Genomic DNA, 22,231 nt, shown 5'->3' with positions numbered 1-22,231 from the left:
GAGTAGCTGGGATTACAGGTGTGTGCCACCACACCCAGCTAATTTTTGTATTTTTTTGTAGAGACGAGGTTTCACCATGTTGGCCAGGCTGGTCTCAAACTCCTGACCTCAAATGATCTGCCTGCCTTGGCCTCCCAAAATGCTGGGATTACAGGTTTGAGCCACCACACCTGTCCGTTATTCATATTTTGAATGAGGAAACAAGGTGTCTTAGTTTCCTGTGACTGCTGTAACAAAAGATCACAAACTTGGTGACTGGAAATTTATTATCTCACAGTTTTGGAGGCCAGAAGTCTGAAATCAAGGTGGTGGCAGGGCTGTGCTTCCTCCAGAAGGTCTAGGGGAGATTACGTTCTTTGCCTCTGGTGGCTGCCAGCATTCCTTGGCTTGTGGCTGCTTATGCAATCTCTGCCTTCCCTGAATGTCTCTTGCAAGGACTCTTTTTTTTTAAAAAATGTATAAATTTATGGAGTGCATGTGCAATTTGTTACATGCATAGATTGTGTAGTGGTCTAGTCAGGGCTTTTAGGGAATTCATTACCCAGATAAAGTACATTATACCCATTAACTAATTTTTCATCATCCACCTCCCTCCCACCGATTCACCCTTCTGAGTCTCCATTGTCTATTATCACACTCTCTATATCCATGTGTATACACTTTTTAGCACCTACTTATGAGTGAGAACATGTGATAGTTGACCCTCTGTGCCTGGCTACTTACAAAGATTCTTGTCATTGGATTTAGACCTCATTTAGAAAATCCAGGATGATCTCATCTCAGATAACTTTTTTTGGAAAAAAATTTTTTTTGTATTATCTTTTCATTCCATCTGAAGACATCTTTTCTTTGTTTTTCCAAAAAAGTCACATTCACATGTTCTTGAAATTAGGATGTGACATATCTTTTTGTGGGCTCCCATTCAACCTGCTAGACAATACATAGGTAATTTATAGTAAGTCAGTAGTCAACCTGGGATTCCAACCCCTTGTCTTGGGGCCTCAAGAGCTTGTGAAAGCCCCACACTTTCTGATTGTAGACTTCAGCGTCTCTTCTGACTTTCAGTCATGAGGACCATTGTCTTGTGTATAGACTGGCTGCTGGCTAACATGTCAGGGCCCATTTTGATAGCAGTATCAATTCTAGAGGAAATACGAAGCTGACTCACACAAATAAACAAAGAAGCTTGGCCAGTGACAAGAAAGCCAAGTATCATGTTAAGGGCACAGTTCTTCCCTCTAGTTTAGCTCCTTGGCTTTATTCTGGTGTGAGATGTCCCATGGTGATTGTGTCATGGACAGAGCAGAGGGAGGGCTCTGAGGAACCTGGGAAGCCTGCTGAGCTGCATTTGGGACCTGCCTGGGCAGAAGGGCAGTGAGTTTGTGGAAACATTTGGCTAAAATATTCATGCATAAAGAAATTGAAGAAGGCATAAGTAAATGGAAAGATGTCCTGTGTTCTTGGATCAAAACACTTAATATTGTTAAGATGTTCATACTACTCAAAGCATTCTATAGATTTAATGCAAGTCCTATCAATATCTCAATGATTTTTTAAAGAAATATAAAAATTTATCCTTAAATTCCTGTGGAATCTCGAGGGATCCTAAATAACCAAAACAATCTTGAAAAAGAAGAACAAAGTTGAAAGACTCACACTTCCTGATTTCTAAGCTTACTATAATGCTACAGTAATTAAAGCAGTATGGTACTTGCATAAAGACAGACGTATAGACCAATAGAAAGAGGCAAAAGACTTGAATAGACCTCTTTCCAAATAATAAATACAAATGTTCAATAAACACATGGAAAGGTATTTAACATCACTAGTTATTACGGAAATGCAAATTAACACCACAGTAACATACCACTTCACATTCATTGGGATGGCTATTAAAAAAACTCAACAACAATGGAAAACTACAAGTGTTGGTAAGTATGTGGAGAAACTGGAACTCTTGTGCACTGTTGGTAGGAATGCCAACTGGTGTAGCTGCTATGGAAGAAAAGTTTAACGTTTCCTCAAAAAGTTAAACCCAGAATTACCATATGATGCAGCAATTCCACTACTAGGTGTATACCCAAAAGAATTTATAGCAAGGGCTTGAACACATATTTGTACACATGTATCTATGTACACATGCCTATGTACACAGCAGCATTATTAACCATAGCCCAAAGGTGGAAACAACCCAAGTGTCCATTGACAGATGGATGCATAAAGAAAATGTGGTATGTAAATTCAATGGAATATTATTCAGCCTTAAAAAGAAACCAAGTTCTGATACATACAACGACATGGATATTGTATGAAGACATTATGCCAAGAGAAATAAGCCAGTCTCTAAAGGAAATATATTGTATGATTCTACTTATATGAGGTACCTGAAACAGTCAAATCGATAGAAACAGAAGTAGAATGGAGCTTACTAGGAACTGGGGGAAGGGTGAATAGGAAGTTGTTGTTTAATGGTGTAATGGACTGAATTGTGCCCCTCTCTTCCCCCTGCCAATTTATATGTTGAAGCCCTAGACGTCAATGTAATTGTATTTGAAGATAGGGCTTTTAGGAGGTGATTAAGCTAAATGAGGTCATAAGGATGGGGCCGTAATCTGATAAAACTGGCTTAACAACAAGAGGAAAGAAGAGAAGTCTTTTCCCCTCACCCACCAAGCCCAGCACATGCGCATCCATATGAACACACAGAGAGGAGGTGGCTGTCTCCAAGCCGGGAAGAGAGCCCTCACCAGAACCTGACCTGACCATGCTGGCGTCCTGACCTCAGAATTCCAGCCTCCAGGAGCAGTGAGAAAATAAAGGTATGTTGTTTACAAGCCACCCATTATGTGGCACTGTGTTATAGCAGCCAGAGGTGACTAATAAAGATGGCTCTCGAGTTTCAGGCTGTGATGATAAAAAAAAAAATTCTGGAGATGGATAGTGGTGCTGGTTGTACAACAATGTGAATGCATGTTAATGTCACTGTACTCGTATGCCACTGATCAAAATGGCAAATTTAAAGTTACGTCTATATATAATACAAAAATATCATACAGTGCCTACTTGGTAGTGATTGGGATAGTTGCTTTTGCTTTCTGTAAATCTGTGCAAGAGAAGAAACCAAGTTGTAGGGTCTGATGGGGACTAGCAGATCACATAAGACAGGACCTAATTCCTTTTCTGAGGTGAAAGAAGTGGAGATGTACTCAGTATGGCCTCTGAGTAAATACAATTTTTCAGTGTGTATTTAGAGCTGACTCTATCTCACACTGATGAGGTGTTTCACCCTCATTTTATACATAAGGAGAAAAGTTACAAAGACATATAGCATTATCTGTTTTTCCATGATGGTGTATAATTGTCTTAGGAGAGATAACAACTGGAAATTCCCAAAAGGACGAGGATTACTTCCAATTACCCGGAGGATATTAGAAAGTGGGAAGCATTCTTGCTTTTATTTTACCCCTCTATTCCTGCTTCATTTGAGATTGTCCCTTTCAATCCATGCTGCCTTCTTGAGAAACTAACCAAGATTGGTTTTTCAAAGTATAGTTCAAGTAGTTAACAGCTAAGCTTTCCAGTGGTAGGTGTCAACCAGCATTTAAGAACCAAGCAGGGCAATTCGAAGGTCTCCTAAAGCCAGGAGAATATTTAAATGAGCTGGAAGATACAAAACCAATCTGCTTTTAAATTCCATAGGAAATTTTATAGTTCACCTGGAGAGAGAGGACCAGGAAGAGGAAATAGTATTTGAAAAGTAGGAGGCTCTTGCATTGCTCTTCTCAGTTTAATTAAGGTATACTCTAGATACGAGCTTGAACTCTTTACTCAGAATGTCACAATGAAGCCTGACAATATTGAAAACAATCTATTTTTCCATATTCAGTTTTCTTATTTTACGTAGCTTACAACTTCTATCCAGCATATTTTCTGGTAAATTGGACCTTTAGGGAAGGAAAGAACAATTTTCTTCAAGAGAGAATATTTGCTCACTCTTACTTTGCCGTGGAAGGGAATTCAATGTATTTCTCTTTTAGATATGGAGTACTTTAAGTTTTCATTATCAATAATTTTGGCATACTTGAATCTTTGGGTAATTCAGCATTCATTTGGCTTTGATATGGCCAGGGACCATTAAAAAACCCCAACACTCCAGTTACTGTTAACCCTTAATTTGGATGTGCAAATATTTGTACTGCCACCACCCACTATTAGTACCGCAACCACTGCCACAACTAACAGGTGACTTATGTTGATTACTCGTCATGTAGCAGACATTGAGGTAAGAGCTTTGCAGGAATTATTTACAATTAATCCTCAACAAACTCTATAATACAGGGACTGCTATCCTCATTTTACTGCTGAGGAAACTGAGAGAGATTAAAGTGACTTGCCTGATTCTAACATACTCATCCAGTAAATGTTGGAGATGAAATTTAAACAGAGATGCCTGGGAATTCAATGGAACTGAGGATGTGTGCTACTCTGTGAGGCGCTGAGAACAGTGATCATTTTCTATTTATCGTTGTATTTGCCACAACATTGCATGTTGAGCCTTATTTGTGGCAGAATGAGCTCAATATACGTTCGTAGAATTAAAGAATGAGGAAAGGCAATGAATATTTAGCATTGCGCTAAATATCCCAGATGTTAACTTAGAAGTTATTTCAATATGGAATTTTATGTGCTCATTTTATGCTCTGAAATTGGGTAGCCTACTAATATAAGGGGATTAATTGCGAATTTGCTCTTACTCGGGAGGCTGAGGCAGGACAATCACTTGGACCTGGGAGGCAGAGGCTGCAGTGAGCTGTGATCACGCCATTGCACTCCAGCCTGGCAACAGAGTGAGCATGCACCACAAAACAAAACAAAAAAGCCAAACACACAGGTGGAGATTTAAGATGCTAATGAGACATGTGACGTATGAACAAGCATGTACAGCTACTGCACATGTGCACCCAGAGGACCATCCAGAACATGCTTCCTAGTAACACCTCTTCCCACCCACTTATGAATCATCATGTAAGACTTCCATAGAGGGAGTCTCCCTAGTGCCAATCTTTGCTGTCGCATCCTTACCAGCAGCCCGCCCTGATTCCTCTGTCTCTCAGAGTGTGCAGTGTATTCTGCACCGAACTTTCCAAATATTCTTCTTCCTTTACAACAAATTGCTCTATGCTGCATCTTCTTTGTTTTGTGTCTCTCGTTTACATTCTTTTAAACCGAGAAGACAAAAACTGAGGTCTCACAACAGCCAACAACCATGTGAAGGAGACAGCGAAACTCCACAATGACCCATCAGTATCCTGGCTTAGACAAGAGACAGAATGTGCCAGTGAGGAGTTGTTCAGTTATGGAGGGACAGAAGAAGGTGACCAAGAAGTAAATTTTGGCAGTGCCTCTCAAATGCTACTCAGGATAACCACTGACTCAAATATTCCGAGCCTCAGTGGAAGGGCTGTCCATAGGATGGAGCTGAAGGTAGGATGCTTTCGCCAGTAGACCCAGAGTGTTCTTTCTGGCAAACAAACCCACTGGCCTCCCTGACAATGTGAAACAGCCTCTTCGTCTTTGCTCTGATTCCATGTTCATCAGACAACTTTTTGACTCCTGTGTAATCTGCTTACATGGAGAGAATGTGCTGATGATATGGATTTCATGTTTTTCTGTTCTGTTTGACAGTCATTTCTCATGCAAAATCAATAAAGAGGTTTCCAATGAACATTTGATGTCTACATAGCTTTCTGAGACCACGTGCACTGATTTTACTCACACCTGGATTTCTGAGCATTGTGACACTTGTATTAGTTTTAATTGTCTATTAATAGTGGATATTTTGGTGTTGATCTCAGCCTCTTGTGCATTTTAGTTGGTGACAATCAATCCTGGGGACCTTATCATTGTGAAGGCTGTAAAAGAGTGTTTCTAGGTCTTCTAAGAGGAGAGTCAGTTTCATTTACCCAGCCTTTTCTTTAGGCTGCTGTCTTTCAAACCTTTCTGTGTGAACCAGCCTGAAATCAGAAAAGGTGGACAGGTGTCTGGGGAGTCAGCAATCTTAGATTGAAGTATAACATTTTCCTGAAGTATTTTTTCTATTTTAAAAATGTTATAAAGTGTGCATTCCATTCTGTAACTGATCTATTTTGTGTCGATGTTATTTTCATATGATGTTTTTTGCCTGCTAAACTTTAAGTACAGTTGATGTTCTGGAAGGAGATGCTGTGGTTTCCTGTGGTCCACGTACTGTACTTCTGGGCATGCAGCTGAGTACCCCTGCAGGGACATGCTTACATGAATTTCAGAAGCCCTGCCTTAGACACATGCTTAAATCTTGCAGGTATGTGACTTCTATGTCTTAGAGTTTTAAATAATTTCATAATTTTAATATCTATTTTATGAGCTTTAGCTACTTAACTTCCTCTAAATAGAATTTTTTATACCAGACAATGACTATTTTGATCTTTTAATGACTAACTTAGATTGCTACACAGTAATTTTGGTTGTGGTGTTTACGATCTCCTCAACCTGGTTCAATAGCAATTCTTTTTAATTTTCTCTTTCCTTTTAAAATACCAGTGATGGCAGTAGTGGTCCTCCTGGAGCAGTGGCTGCCAAGGTGCTGGCTACCGTGGGGAGGTGTGGCAGGGGGTGGGCACTCCAGGGATCTGGTGGGAGCCAGGAACAGGTTGGAGCTCTGCACCCTTCCGGGTTAACTGGGCGGAGCCCCGACTTCTCTGGCGCAGCTGCAGTCACCCAGTGGTAGCTGTGGACCCTTGCATCCCTGCACTCTAGGGGCCTGGGAAGCCACCCCGACCCCAACCCTGCAGGCTCAGAAGTGCCTGCTCCTGCTGTCTGGCTTCTCCCCTATCCTGTTGCCCGCTCAGATTTCAAAGCAAAGTTGAGACTGAGCCTGGGTGGCTGTGACCTGGCTGGGTGTGTGTGTGCTCGGGATGGCACTGACATGCCAGACCCCTCCTCCCTTAGCCCCCTCGCTGATCAGCATGGAAGGGGGCCTGAGGCGAGGGGCTGAGGGTGGCTCAGCATGTGCCTGCAGGTTTCCCTCAGAACAGTCTGGGCACTGTGGATGACTGCAGGAGACAGGCTTCTGGGTAGTAGGGACAGGTCCCTGGTGAAGCCCCACCTTCAAACCAGGGACCCATTGAAGTCTGGTGGCCAGGCTGTCAGTTTAGCGGACCAGAATGAGAACTTATGGTGCCATTTAGTGCCATTTCTGGGCCCGCCCATGGTCTCCCATGGACCAATCAGCATGCACTTCCTCTGATGTCCATAAAAACCCCCGGACTCAGCCAGACTCAGAGAGATGTGGGGACTACCAGCTGTGGGAAGGAGCTACCCAATTCTGGTCTCCTCGACTTGACCGGATGACCTGCCTGCAGATAGAAACTACCCACTCTGGGTATCCTCTCAACTAAGAGCTGCAAACTCAGTGGGATGACCTGCCTGCGGATGGGAGCTACTCACTTTGGGTGTCCTGAGAGCTGTACAGTTGCTCAATAAAGCAGCTCTTCGCCTTGCTCACCCTGCAGTTGTCCACACACCTCATTCTTCCTGGATGCAGGACAAAAACTCAGGACCTGCCAAATGGTGGGACTAAAAGAGCTATAACACAAATGGTTGAAACACACACCCATTCCCTGCTTGCCACGTTGGGGGCAACCAGAAAGAGAGAAGAGAGGGAAGAGCTGCAGTCCTTTGGGGAACCCAGACATAGGAGCTCCCCAAGCCAGGGCTGTGACGCCCTCTTTGGGGCTCTGTGGTTCCTGGTGTCTCCAGGTTTCCGAGCATCACTGTGTTCCCTGGTGGCCACAGTAGAAGCTGGTTGCAGTATGCCTGGTGCAGCTGCAGCCTCGCGGGGAGCCAGAGTCTGTGTTGGTGCCTGCAGCTGCCTGCCCTGCTACAGCTGGCATGCCTGGCTTTACACAGTGACCAGACCTTGTGCTCACTCACATACCCCTTACCACTCTGCACCTGGCTTGCCCTTGGCAGGCATGGGACTCAGGCTGGTAGCATGAACCGAGTGCAGCCTGCCAGTCTGAGTGGGTGGAATGAGCCCAGTGGATCCGAGTAAAAACTCTGGCAAAGGTACCACTGGCCACAGAGGCTTCTGGCTGGCAAAGCAACATCCCAAGGATCTCGTGACACCAGTGTGGCCTCGGCTGCTATCTAGTCAAATGATGAATAATTGGCTCATATGTTTCATATACGTTTTGAGAATTAAACTAATTACAGTAAGCATTTTGAAAACATGAATTATTCCATAAATTTTACTAATTGTAGTATAATTTCTAAAGTTATTGTATTTATTGTTGAGAAAGACAAAAGTACTCTAAGTAACTAATAACCAGTGCTCCAACCTTGAGAAATGGGGGAGAGAGACAAAGAAAGAGGAAGAGAGGTAGACAGAAAGGTGCCATCTGCTCATATATTATACAGCATCTTGTCTCATGTTTTTTCACACCAGTCCTAAGATAGAACAAATAAATATCCTAAATATAAACTTTGAATGAAATATTATGTTATTGTGGCAGTATGCCATTTCAACATGACAGGATATGGTGATGTGTTTCAATATAATTATTTTAGCTTTAGGGCATAAGTACAATAAAAATACTGATACCTAACTACCTACAATATCACCAAAAACATGTATGCTTTGTCTTTCTTATAGTTATTATGTTCCCACATACCTTCAAAGGCATTGCATTTAAAAATACATTTATTATGAAAATTTTTATGAGTCAGTTGTTGAACTTTGAACACCATCAGCATTTTACATACTACTTCATCTATACATTTCCCAGTCTCTCTCTGTTTTACTGGAGGGTTTTGAAGTCAATACCATGCAGCAGGTCCTTTCACCCCTAATACTTTAGTAAGCTTTTCAAAATGAAAAAGAGACAGAGGGAGAGAGAAAGAGTGGAAGTAGTAGACAGAGAAAGAGAGAGAAAAAACAATTTTCTTACATATCCACAAATTTATAATAATTACTTAATACTTAATATCATCCAGAATCTGCTGCATATTTACATTCCTCTGGTTGTCTAAAATATCTCTTTTCACTTATTCTATGATTAACTGAACTAGTAGAATGTACAGTTATATGAAATCATAGAATATATAATATTGATGATTTAAACAGGTTTCATTTTATTGTACTTCAGCTTTGTATATTGTAATCTAGAACAGTTCTTCCTATCTCCTCGTTTCTCTCTGCCATGGACTTATGGACTAAATTAGATTGCTACATTCTAGATTTGGCTTGAGGTGCTATTCAAGTTTCCCTCAACTTCTGAATTTCCTGTAGACCGAAATTAAAGACTTGATTAAATTTAGTTAGATGTTCTTTTGGTTTTATAAAAAGGATATTTTAGGCATGGTTCTTGACTTCCTGGCTTGTCTAAAATGCTTTCAAGTTGCATCATATCATACCAGAATGTGTATGATTCAGTGATGCTAAAATTGATCAGTGGGTTTAGTTGATGGTAGCTTGATAATTTTATTGTGAAGCTTATCATCAATACTTCATCTAAGGTTTTATTATCTAATGAGGACCATTTCTTTAATCAGTTATTGCATCAGGAATTGCACAATGTTGATTTAGAACATTCTTTCCTTTTGAATTTATTATCTGAGCATCTGTATAAAATCCCTCAACTATAGGGCTCTTTGGACATCCTGAAATGCACCTTATATCAGAAAAGCAAGACAAATGCTTGTTTTCCTTTTAAATGTCAATTTCTAGAGTCATGATTTGGTGCTGAAGCAACTGCCATTGGTGCCCAGTGACTTTTATTTTATTTCTCTTTCTCTCCTAACCCCCTTTTGAAAAATATCATTTTAAATTTACAATATTTTGTATATTCAATTTGTTTTAATTAATGGGGTCACTTTTTTGATGTTCATATTGTCTCATCTATGGCAAGTGGGATCCCCTTCTAGCTGACTCCCATGTCCTTTTGACATGACCTCCACCAGCCTTTGAAAGCTTTCTTCCCTTTCTGCTTTCTAGAGTAACAGACTGTCTCAGCCCACCGTCTACCTTTCCGGCCCCACAACTAGAATCAGCTATTTCTTCATGAATCCTTAGTTCTATTTAGTGAACAATGCTATTTAGAGACCACAATTGAGAGCTAGGTGTGCTCACTGATTGGATTGAAGTTATTTCTAGACTTTTTCAGTGGATAAAGCTAGAATGTGGCTATTTTCAGAAAGTAGCTGACATTGAAATTTCAAATTCAAGTTTAAGATTGTAGGATATTTGTTTCTTTAATTTTAGGTTTAGATATCTTTTTATACATGTTCAAAAATCTTATTTGTTTATAACATTAACATACTTTTAAATTTGCGTACTTGAAAGTAAATTCCGAAAAAGCTTTAGAGTTAGATAGGTATATTAGATCTACATTATTGATGACATGGTTTAGGTTCTATACATCCTTATTCATTTTGGTCCACTTATTGATTCTTGGATCAAGAGAGGTGTGTTAAGTTTCTATTATTGGTATGCGTCTTTCTGTTTCTCCTTAGATTTTCAGCAGTTTCTGCCTTATGTAAGTTGTTTTCCACGGATTGCAGTCTTTGATATTATAATGTCTTTCTCAGCCTCTTTTAACTTTTTAACTTTTTTTCTCCCTGTATTCTACCTTGCTTCCTATCAAGATCTCAAACCCTGCTTTCTTATTACTTAAATTTGCCTGGCATGTTTATGCATATTCTTTAGTTTTTAATCTTTCTGTATCATTTTGACTTAGGTGTGTCTCATATATAGAAGAGACATTTGCCTTTTTAGTCAGTCTGAATCTTTCTTTCAGTGGATTTATATGTTTGATCTCAGCTCTGACATAGTGATTTGTTACGTAATTTACTGTTATCTAGAAGGTCTTTCCCCACATGGCCTGTTTTCTCTTTCCAATCTTTAGTATTTAATATTGTTTGTGTTTTTGTTTCACTTGTTGCCTTTACACTAACATTACTTATAATAGTTGAAACTTCTCTTTTTAAATTAATGCCTAACTCTATCTTTCTCTGAGCAATGCTAAAGTTGGCTATAACTATTACTGCTTTTCTTCCATCCTCCCCCGTGTCTAAACATAGATGATACTGTTTTACTCCTAGTTAATGCCTATGCAACAATCAGCAAATGTATTCTGCTTTGCACTCACTTTCCCCACTTGTATTATTTCTACATTGCCAGATTATATATAATTTATATATTCCTCCATCCTGTGGCCAGTTTCTACTAGACCCTGCAATGAGCTTCTTCAAGGAGTTCTTGATTTTCTAATGCTTCTTCTCCAGCAGATTGCTCAGAAAGGCTTTTGGTAAAAATAATCCCAGTCCTTGAATATTTATAATGGCTTTTTGATGGCCTTGTGCCTTAGTCTGTTTTGTGTGGCCATAACAGAATATCACAGACTATAATTTTTAACAAACAAATTTATTTGGCTCATGGTTCTGGAGACTGGGAAGTCCAAGACTGAGGGGCTGCATCTAGTGAGGCCCTTATTGCTGCATCATCCTGTGGGGGTGAGAGAAAGAGGGAAGGGAGCCAAACTCACTCTTTTATTAGAAGGTCACTCCCACAATGACCCACTCCTGTGGTAATAGCATCAATGCATTCATGAGGGCTTTGCCCTCATGACCTAATCACCTCTCAAATATTCTACTGTTCAACATTTTTGCATTGATGATTACGTTTCCAAAACATGAACTCCAGGGGGCAAATTGAAATCACAGCACCCACCTTCATACTTGAGGGATAGTTTGGTTGGATATAAAATTTTTGGCTTATATTTTCCTTTCTTGAGCATCTTTACAATACTGCTTCATTGTCTTCTGGTGCAAAATGTTTATACTTCAAAGTCTGATTCATTCTTTGCTTGGATGCACAATTTTTTTTCTTGTTTTAACAATACAACCATTTTATTAGAAAGTATTTCAGTGTTGATGGTTCTAAGTTGGATTTCCCAGACGGTCCTTTTAATATATAGATTCAAATCTTTTATTTTGAAAAGGTTTCTTTGAATTATAGTTTTATATATTAGTTGTTTTTTGTTCTCAGAGGGCTTTCTTCTTTTGGAAATTTTATGTTGAATCTCCTTCACTTATTGCTCCAAATCATTTGACAAATTCTTTCTGTTCTTTTTTCTTTGTGTCTGTTTTATTAGCTTCATTTTCCCTTCCAGCCTCAATTTCTCTTACTGTGCCTTCCGTGGTCTCTCATTGCCTTTTTATTTCTTCTAATAGACCCTTCATTTCTGAAATACTGTTTCTTTCTTTTCTAGTTCATCCCTGAGTTTTCTCAGTTGTCTTTCCATAAAATGATGGTTCATATCGTTCTAGCCATCTTATTTCTGAGCAGTTCTAATTCTGATTTGTATGGTTCTTTCAAGCTTTGATTAGTTTTAAGATTGTTTTAGCTCATTTTGAAATCTTATGTTGTAGTTTTCATCTTCTTTATAGCCACTTTTGTAGTATATTTTTATGTGTTGGAACTATATTTGATTCATTCTTATCTTTATCCTTGTTGGATCTCAGTATGGGCTTTTATTGTAAACTGCTTTTATTTTCCATATATGAACGATCTCATATATAAATGAGATGATTTTCTTGGATTATTAGAGGAAGATTCCTGTGTAGGGCTCTCTTCTCTGTTGTCACTGTGAAGTATTAAAAAATATGACCTTTTTATAGGGACACTTCTCTGTCTCTTAGAGCTCAGCCTGGTTCACAAAAGCTTCCTGTTCTAACTCTGTGTTGTCTAGAGTTCTAAAGGTCTTTCCTTTCAAAGCAGTATTGTTACCTTTGAATGTGTTTGTCATTCTGTACTTTCTGAGATCTATCTTAGACACCTCCTTCTCTGGTTTGGAAGCTTTTGTCTTGCTGGCTTCCTCAGTGTTGTATTTCAGATTGAATTCACAGCAGATTTCTTACTCTTTTTTTATAGGGGGAGGAGGGGAGAGGATGAGTCTCTGTCTTTCCAGAAGGTAGTATTTTGGAGTGTTTCTCAGATATATGCAGGGTAACTCTGCATTAGCATGGTTTACATTACTGGTTCCCTATGGTCTCTTTGCATTGGACTCAGCTTGGAGCCTGTGACTGGGTCTTTGAATTCCACTGGTAAGGTGCAGATCTGATTGCCTTCATTCCTGTTCTGGAAAGGCTCTTCTCCTTTTGGGAGTGAATGCTTGTTACTGATTTCTGAGTACTCTTCTTGGAGAAGTAGCAGTACTCCCCTTTCTCTTTTCTACCAATTCTTCATCTCTCCTAGCCCCACCCTGGATCTGCTGCTGTCTGGTGTTTTGGTGACACTAACCCACGTTCTGTAGTACTTGAGGGATTTCTTGTCATCAGTTTTGTGTAAGATCATGTCCATGTTGCTTGTTTCCTTCTTTTGCTAGCCTCAATGTTCTGTCTGGTCTTGATGATTAAACAAAATCATGCAGATGCCACGCTTTTAGCATCAGGAATGCCAATATATTCTAAAGAAAGAATATGGTAGAAAATGTGGCTTTTCTATTTCTGGCATCATTCCATCATTTTCAACAGCAGGGAAGTACTTGAGTATTGAAATTCAAAACAAAACTACAGTGGTACCCCGTTATTCTTGGAGGGTATATTCCAAACCCCAGTGATGCTTAAAAGCACAGATAGTACCAAACCCTACAGATACTATGTTTTCTCTTATGCATAGGTACCTATGTTAAAGTTTACTTTAAATTAGGCACAGTAAGAGATTAACACCAACAATAATAAAATACAACAATTATAGGAATATACTATAATAAAGTTGTGTGAATGTGGTCTCTTTCTCTCTCTCTCTTTCTGCTCCAAAATAACATAGTATCATTAAGTCCCATAATATTATAGTTGGGATCTCATAATACAGTTGGCCAAAAGTGCAGAAGGTGAGACCATGGATAATGGAAGACTTCTGTATTTGCTACAAATTTGTATGCAATTCTGACCAAAAAAAAAAAAAAAGCATAGGCAAAGAGTTTGAATGTATATGATTAGTTCTGGAGGACTTGAGTCTAAAACAAAAGTTGAAAAAGCTGATTTGTCCTTCCTGTGCTAGAGATTGGTATAGAAAATTAAGCTTCTCCTGAGATTATCTTGTTATTTTAGTTTATTTTTAGACTAGTTTACAATAGGCCATCCTTTCCAGAAATTGGCCAGGCATCATTTAGATTGGGCAATAAAATCTCAACCCAAAGAGCCACGCAAGCTCTATAAGAAGGAAAAGGTCTAAGGCAAGATGTAAGTGAAGGCCGAGCAAAATACAACTAGGTTACCAATTGGACAAACAGAGAACTTTGGAAATATAAGGTAAACGTTAATTCCTGCATCTCCTAAAGTCAATAGGAGGAAATGCAATCAAGTGGATCAAAAACACAGAGATAATTGTGACAAAATGAAACATGGAGAAAAAATTTAGCCATGGAAGCTAACGGGGAGCACGAGTGCTTATCTTCCCACCTCCCAAACCACGACAGATGTAGCTATGTTTTAGGTCGCTTACAAAAATCTAAGACTGACTGATGACCTTCAGGTTGCTAAAAATGTCTCTCTTGGGAATGTAAGAGACAACTTACCTTTTAGCAGCACAGTCACCACACTTCTCAGAGCTTGGAGCAGTGGCCACGATGGCCTGCTGCTAACAGAGCGGCTCAATACATTGCAAGGACACTTAGAGGAATATTGGCTCTTAATTTTAAACTGCTGCCTGCCTGCAGATGATTAAAGTCAAAGTTCAAACCCAATAATGCATATTCGCATTAGTCTTAGAATTGACTCCCTGGGCTGAGTGCGGTGGCTCACTCCTGTAATCCCAGCACTTTGGGAGGCTGAGGCAGGTGGATCACCTGAGGTCAGTTCAAGACCAGCCTGCCAACATGGTGAAACTCCGTCTCTACTGAAAATACAAAAATTAGGTGGGTGTGGTGGTGCATGCCTGTAATCCCAGCTACTTGGGAAGCTGAGGCAGGAGAGTCACTTGAACCTGGGAGGCAGAGGTTGCAGTAAGCAGAGATCACGCCACTGCACTCCAGCCTGGGTGACAGCCTTTCTAATTCCAAGAATGACACTAAATTAATAGAATTTAAATAGAATTAATAAAATTAATCTTTGCCAAAATAAATCAGTTGGGAGAATGTTAGACTGAAAAATTAAGAGAACTGATTAGAATTCACTCAACTATCACAGCAAAATTTCTAATCCACAGCCTTAGAAAGTTAGCATAGATGGAACAATTCAATATAATTTTTCCAGTCTTGGACATAGGAATACCTCCAACCTACCAAAGGGGTGACAAAGTGACCTGCTGGCTTCTGTGATAACTCAGAGTGGCCTCTACAGTGGTAATTGCCCTCAACTTGCCTTAAAAATCCAGTAACCATCTACAGGCTGGTGGACAAGAATAGCGCGCCAATAAAAAGGAGCAGGGGAGGTTCCTGGGATCCTTGCGTGAAATTTTTTAAAACAGGGAGTCAATCTTTTTTTTTTTTTTTTTTTTTTTTTTGAGATGGAGTCTCGCTCTGTCCCCAGGCTGGAGTGCAGCAGCACGATCTAGGCTTACTGCAAGCTCCGCCTCCCAGGTTCACGCCATTCTCCTGCCTCAGCCTCCCGAGTAGCTGGGACTACCGGTGCCCGCCACCACACCCGGCTGATTTTTTGTATTTTTAGTAGAGACGGGGTTTCACCATTCACAGGATGGTCTCGATTTCCTGACCTTGTGATCCTCCCACCTCGGCCTTCCAAAGTGCTGGGATTACAGGCGTGAGCCACCGCGCCCAGCCAAATTGTGTTTATTATAGGACACTTTTAAGTTTGTCTTCATAGCCCTGTCTCAATGTTGAAAACTCAGAAAGCACAGAAATATTCGAGAGGATAATGCAGTACTTTATGTGTTCTTACATTTTTCCCAACCTTGCTTTTGAGCCCCAGAGAGATGACTTAGCATAGTGTACCAGCACTGCCTCTGCCTGAGAAAATAAATGACAGATCAAGTCGAGTCTAATACAGTCTGAACGATAAATCCTCTCTGAATGAGTGCTTAAAGATCTGGGTTGATGTGATATAGCACCTAAAGGACAGAGACAGTTCCCTGCATAGTTTCCAGGGAAATAGCAGGACAATCTCACTCTGCAGCTTTCCTGGTTGTGAGACTAGATTGCAGGGGAATTCAGGAAAGCTGGCTTTGGCTCTCCCAAAAGAATGCGAGGGAGCCTCACTCGTCGTGCAGAAAGCGCCTGCTTTCTACTCCTGCATCACACATCAGCAGCACTCATACAGAATTTCTTGGAAAGAGACAACGTCGCATCCTCAGATGGTCTTTGAGATAATGCACCTCCTAATGTTGAACTTCCTTTCGTGTAAGCTGATAGGGAAAAACCTGAAAAGCCTTGTGCACTGCGAGAACATTAGAAGAAGAAGCAGCAAGCAGGTGAAAAGAAGTTAAGAGCAGCAGCCTGCAGCAGAGGAGAACTGGAATTATTTAGGGTGCCTGTCTTTGTGAATGTTCCACAATTCAGGGTGACATTAATCTTGAGGAAGGAATTCAAATAAACAGCCTAGGTAGTTCGGTATTGGCAGGAATTTTTAAAATAAAGGTTTTTTAAAAAGTTTGCACAGTCGCAAGGTGACAAATGGATGCGCCCAGATTGGCACATTGAGGACAGTAAGCAGACATTTCTTAAAAGAATTTATGGCACTGGTTGGAAAAGACATGTTTGTCTATTTTACATCTTTTATTCTTTCTTACACATGATATTTAGAATTCTGAAGAACTCTTCTCTTTAGACTATAAAGGAGCACTCTAAATGACTTTAGCAAATTCATGAATTCTAAGGAGGAGAAGGGGAAAATAATAGGAAATTCAGTTTCTTTCATTTAGCATCTTGACACAAAAAGAGACACTCCATATGTGAGTGGTTTAAGAATAGTTTTCCACTTTAAACCTGTTCTTACCCTCTCCAACATAGCATGGGGGAAAGCACATTGCTTCTATTTGAACAGCACTGAGGGCTGTTCAATTTATTCCATGGTTCAGAATCCTATTTATTCTCTCTGGGACTCATCACCTCCCCACTCTACCCACTCTCCTTGCCTACCAGAGGATGGAATGACTTCTGGAGAGTACTGCTCTATCAGATGTGACTGTAATCTCTTCTGCCTTTTAAGTAGGAAGCTGGTAGGCAGAGTCGGAAATTGCTGAACAGAGGCTTTTAACTTTTGGAATTTCTCCTTCTTCCCCATAGGATGTCAGAACGGAATATTTTGTAACTTGTTTAACTATCAAATGGACCATAGACGCGACCGTTCATGAGAATCAGTTACCTGAGAGTCATTACTCAAACTGCCTTTCTGGCTGAGCTTTCCAAAGAGGTGGACTTTGTATGGCTGTGGAGGGAGTGAGTGCCTAGTGTGCCCTGAGAAGGCTTCACACATACAGGTGTGTGGGCAAAGCAGTGAATGGCAGGTGGGACAACAGGGAGCCAGGATCCCCCATTCATTCATCTTTCATTCATTCAACAAACATTTATGGAGCACCTACTATATGCTAGACACTATGTCTTTCTGCAAAAGAGCAGTAGCAACGCAACAAACCAACAGAATCCTTGTGTCACAGAATTTACTTTCTAGTGGGAGAGATAGATGAGAAACATGATTAAAAAAATAAATTGCATGGCTTGTTACACAGTGATGGATGCTAGGGAGAAAAATAAAGGAGGAAAGGGAGTAGGGAGTGTGTAAGTATGCATGTGGATGTGTGTGGGTGTTGTTGCAATTTTAGATAGGCTGACTAGGGAAGACCTTACTGAGAAGATGAATTTTTGAGTGAGGACCAGAAGGAAGTAAGGGCGGGAGCCATATGATTTCTGAGACTGGAGGATTCTAAGCTGTAGGAATAGTAAATGCAAAGGTGCTGAGGTCAGACTGACCTGGCCTGTGTGAAGACTGGTGACGAGGCCAGTGGGCCCTGAGAGGAGGAAGCCAGGGGGTGAGGAGTCAGAGAGGAGGTTGGAGGGGAAACAACAGGGGTCAGATTGTTTACAGTCTTATAGGTAAGGACTTTCATTTTTACCTAGCGGTAGATTGCAGCTAGTGAAAGCTTGGATGGAGGAGGGGTGGCCTCATCTCCGGTTGGTTTTAAGTGGACTGTGTTGAGAATAAACCGAAGCGGGGCGGGCAGAAGCAGGGAGATGAGCCAGGAGACAAGTGCAGTAATCCAGCTGAATTTGTCAGGGAAATGAGTGGCGGTTTATAGGCTGTTTATGGTCTGTAACATATCCTTTACAAGCTGAGTTACAAGTACCAGAGCCAAAAATTGCCTGAGCACGTCATTGTTTACCCTGAATCAGGCTGGCACAGACAAGCAGGTGGAAAACTGTTCCAAGTACAAGTGCATAAAACGGTGAGTTGCCCTGCTTCTTGGCCCAGATCTCCCATAAAGGAATCTTGTGTTTACATTGCTGGAGGTTTGTGGTTCCTTCCCATAATTGCTTGAAAAGAACCACTGAATCTGCATTCCCCTTTTCGCTTTCTTACTACAACAATAATTGACTTATTACATTTATTTAGGAACTTTGCCCATTCTAACAATTAATTTAAAGTTTATAGGAAACTAAAAAGCTCTCTCATATATGAGATTGAATCCTGGAACAGAAAAAGGACATTAGTAAAAAAAACTAGTGAAATCTGAATAAAGTCCTGTTTAGTTAATAGTATTATACTGTTAATTACTTAGCTTGATTAAATATACCACAGTTAATGTAGTAAATATAAAATGTTAACATTAGAAGAAGCTGACTAAAGGGTATATGTGAACTTCCTGCACTATCTTTGCAATGTTTCTGTACATTTAAAATTATTCCAAAATAAAAAGTTTATTTTAAGAAACCTTCTGAAAGGCAAAAGAAATTGCATGTGTCAACATTTTGAAAGTATTTTTTTGTCAGAGATTAAGTTGGTCGACACATATATTCTGCATTTTTAAAAATTTTTTATCTTTTTTTTGTTGTTGTTGAGACAGAGTCTCACTCTGTCACCCAGGATGGAGTGCAGTGGCGTGATCTCAGGTCTTGGGTCACTGCAACCTCCACCTCCCTGGTTCAAGCGATTCTCTTACCTCAGCCTCCGGAGTAGCTGGGATTACAGGCACACGCCACCATGCCCAGCTAATTTTTGTATTTTCATTAGAGATGGGGTTTCACCACGTTGGCTAGGCTGATCTTGAACTCCTGACCTCAGGTGATCCACCCGCCTCGGCCTCCCAAAGTGCTAGGATTACAGGCGTGAGCCACCATGCCTGGTCTATCCACTCTTAAAAATATTATTACCCACCTACAGTTAGAAAATAATCTTTTTTCATCATTTCATTTAGATTAAGCTGCATTTCAAATCCTTCACTTGCCTCCTGCATTAAATGTACACGTTTCACTTATATTCTCAGAGATCTACTCTGCCTGAGAATCAGATACTTTTAAAAACTAGTATTTAACAGTGCAAACTGTTGTCTTTTATTGATTTCCTTTCTTCTTGCCTTCCTCCCATCCTCTATGTCTTCATTCTTGCTATGCATCACATCTTCACTGAACAAATACAACTGAATGTAACTGGCCCATAAATTATGTCCCCATTTCCGTCTTTTCTACACTTAAATATGACCTTTATTTGTTCACTGTTCTAAGGCTTTGGGGGAAAGAAATTTGCCATTGTGTTAAAAAAGAAAAAAAAAATTCTGTTGCTGGATGTGGTGGCTCATGCTTGCGATTCCATCACTTGGGGAGGCTGAGGCAAGAGGAATACTTGAGGCTAGGAGTTCAACATTAGCATGGGCAACATATTGAGACCTTGTCTGTACAAAACATTTAAAAAATTAGCTGGGACTGGTGGTATGAATGTGTAGTCTGGGTTACTCACGAGGCTGAGGTGGGAGGATCACTTGAGTCCAAGAGTTTGAGGCTGCGGTGAGCTATGATCCTGCCACTGCACTGCAGCCTGTGTGACAGAGCAAATCCTTGTCTGGGGGAAAAATAAAAAATCTAATCTTCTCAACCTCTGATTGTTTAAGCCAGAAATAATGAATGCAAATGTCTCCAGGGATAAGGCAAGTGTTGTAAAAGTATGAGGCAATCTAGGGTAATAGATATAAACACACTGGCATAGCCTACTTGGGCTTAAGATGGTTCTGATTTTGATCATTCCTGGAAAGTTGTACCTTTCCTAGAACCTCAGTGGAAGATGTGAGTCTGTTTAGAAAAGGTGCTATATAAATTCAGATTATGGTTTAATCAGGTAATGTGGGAAAAATGTGACCAGTTGCAGTTTGAAGAACATAGTAACCAGTAGGAAGAAAAATTCATGTTTCTGCATAAGGCAGATAAAAGATTGATGAGATTTTAGCTCTGTAGTGAATCACACAATGATACTGTGGGCTCCTCAAGTGTATTTCTTAGTCACTAGGCAGGACAGCATTTGAATCATCATAGAAAGATGACAAGCAGAACCATATATATGTGTGTGTGTGTGTGTGTGTGTGTGTGTGTGTGTGTATATATAAAACTGTAGAAGGAGCTCACTTCTCATGCCTTCCAACACGTTAGGATAAGAAAATTCTTTCTGATATCTGTCTACTTCAAATTTCCACTGCTATGAATTAAGTCTGTGATAGACAGTTACATTAATACAAGCAGGCTAATATTACTAATATTCTAGGGAAGTTTTAATAAAATGTTTAAGATGCAAAGGATGAGACCAAATTACTAACTTGAATTAAGCAGATAATGTCAGGACAACATACACATGCAAAAACCATGAGGAGTTGGAGGGTGTAGTGGCAGGATTGACTCTCTCCTTCATCCTGGGTGTCCCAGGTATGAAGAGTGACCCTCTGAACACAACAAGCAGTGCACCTGTGACTTGCTGAACATATCCTCTACAGGCATCTGGAACAGCTCACCCAGGAACACTGCCTGAGTCTTCTGGCCTCTCCTACCATGCCCTGGGGTAGCCTTTTCTCAGAGCTCTGCAGCCACAGACACCATCTAGGCAATGGCATCTTCTTTCAGAGACTATAAAACCAAGGACACTGATGGTACTCCTCCACAATGCGAGACAATCAACTCTTGATTTCTGAAAGACTGGGGAAGTGGGATGGTGTGAACATCTAGCCTTGATGCATTTCCCCCGATATCCTCTGCTAAGAGCCGGTTGAATGGCTAGGATAAATCCATCCTATCCAATTTTAGTCCTGCTTTAGTACACTCTATTCTATGGAGAAAGGCTATAGTAACAGTATTGAATGGAACCGAACCCAGTGCAATAGTCTTTTCTATGCCAAAAGATAGATACTTTAAATTTGGGACCTGGGGCTATTCAGCTCTTTCCATTCTATTTCCACTGAATAGAAGTGTTCAGAGGTGGAAAGGCTGGTGCTTATTTAAAGAATCAATGTGGGCCGGGCGCGGTGGCTCAAGCCTGTAATCCCAGCACTTTGGGAGGCCGAGACGGGCGGATCACGAGGTCAGGAGATCGAGACCATCCTGGCTAACACGGTGAAACCCCGCCTCTACTAAAAAATACAAAAAACTAGCTGGGCAAGGTGGCGGGCGCCTGTAGTCCCAGCTACTCGGGAGGCTGAGGCAGGAGAATGGCGTGAACCCGGGAGGCGGAGCTTGCAGTGAGCTGAGATCCGGCCACTGCACTCCACCCTGGGCGACAGAGCCAGACTCCGTCTCAAAAAAAAAAAAAAAAAAAAGAATCAATGTGGCTGCCTGTGTCACAGTTCTGTATATTACAGAAATACATTTCTTTATGATTCTGCACAGCACAGCCTGGAGGGGAAAATAGCCAAGCCCCTCACTGCCTTGTACTTGCATATACCAATAGCAGCAAGGCTGTGCACCAAGACAGAGGGTGTTTATCACGTCTATCAGGTACCCATATTTACCCACTTGTATGACAGATACATTAATTCTCTACAAAAGCCGGTGGTGATTTCCCTAATCTCAAAGAAAAATATTTTCTAGGTGTATTTTAAAAATTCATGGTCGGGCATGGTGGCTCATGCCTATAATCCAAACACTTTGGGAGGCCAAGGCAGGAGGATCACCTGAGGTCAGGAGTTTGAGACTAGCCTGGCCAATATGGCAAAACCCCGTCTCTACTAAAAATACAAAAATTAGCTGAGCGTCGTGGTGTGCAC

General features: G+C 40.6%; 1 protein-coding gene across 2 annotated transcripts in view; it reads right to left on the bottom strand.

Annotated features, from left to right (window-relative positions):
• Nucleotides 1-22,231, bottom strand: part of GALNTL6 (polypeptide N-acetylgalactosaminyltransferase like 6) — a 1,202,623-nt gene that overhangs the window by 57,255 nt on the left and 1,123,137 nt on the right. The gene's annotated exons all lie outside the window — the stretch shown is intronic.

The sequence above is a fragment of the Macaca fascicularis genome, chromosome 5 (assembly GCF_037993035.2).
Source record: "Macaca fascicularis isolate 582-1 chromosome 5, T2T-MFA8v1.1".
NCBI lineage: Eukaryota > Metazoa > Chordata > Mammalia > Primates > Cercopithecidae > Macaca > Macaca fascicularis.
Note: the sequence above shows the minus strand (reverse complement) of the source record. Positions and strands in the feature narration are given on the sequence as shown.